This window comes from Octopus bimaculoides, chromosome 2 (genome assembly GCF_001194135.2).
Source record: "Octopus bimaculoides isolate UCB-OBI-ISO-001 chromosome 2, ASM119413v2, whole genome shotgun sequence".
NCBI classification, from domain to species: Eukaryota; Metazoa; Mollusca; class Cephalopoda; order Octopoda; family Octopodidae; genus Octopus; species Octopus bimaculoides.
This window is the reverse complement of record NC_068982.1, coordinates 71413026-71413771: the sequence shown is the minus strand read 5'-3', so window position 1 is coordinate 71413771 and position 746 is coordinate 71413026. Positions and strand designations below refer to the sequence as shown.

The following is a 746-nucleotide window of genomic DNA, read 5'->3' as shown; positions in this document are numbered from 1 at the left end:
CTAGCTAGCTAGCTACCTACCTACCTATACCTTCCTACCTACCTACATACATACATACATACATACATAGACAGACAGACAAACAGACAGACAGACGGACAGACAGATAGATAGATAGATAGATAGATAGATATTCTTTTATTCTTTTATTGGTTTCAGCTAAAAGCTACAGCCATGCTGGGGCAACGCCGTTAAAAGCGTGAGACGCTTACAGCACCTAGATTTCCCAAGCGGTCACCCATCTAAGTTCTCACTAGGCTCGACGTTGCTAAACTTCGGTGATCGAACGAGAACCGGTGCATTCAACGAGGTATGTATGTATGTATGTATGTATGTATGTATGTTTGTATGTATGTATGCATGTATGTATAGACAGACAGACAGGCAGACTGATAGATAGATAGATAGATAGATAGATAGATAGATAGATAGATAGATAGATAGATAGATATGTATGTGTGTGTGTGTGTGTGTTTTCATGTATGTATGTATTGAAAAGTTCATAGGCTGACCAAGATACTGTTATGGAATGTGACCAGGTGAGGTTTATTTTTCAACATAGTTCTACGTTGTGGTCCACATGCTTCTTCCATTGGCGTTTTAGAGCTTGGATCCCGTTGGTTAAGAAGCTTCCATAAGGTCCCATCCCACTTTGACAAGATTGATTTTATCTGCCTCGCCACAAACTCCAAATTGTCAATGCAGACTTGTCTGCAGGCAGCAAGTAAATTGCTTAGGAGCTGTGA

The 746-nt window shown here is 40.3% G+C and overlaps 1 pseudogene; it reads right to left on the bottom strand.

Annotated features, from left to right (window-relative positions):
• Positions 1-205: 205 nt before the first annotated feature.
• Positions 206-324, bottom strand: LOC128247208 (5S ribosomal RNA; annotated as a pseudogene).
• Positions 325-746: the final 422 nt, after the last annotated feature.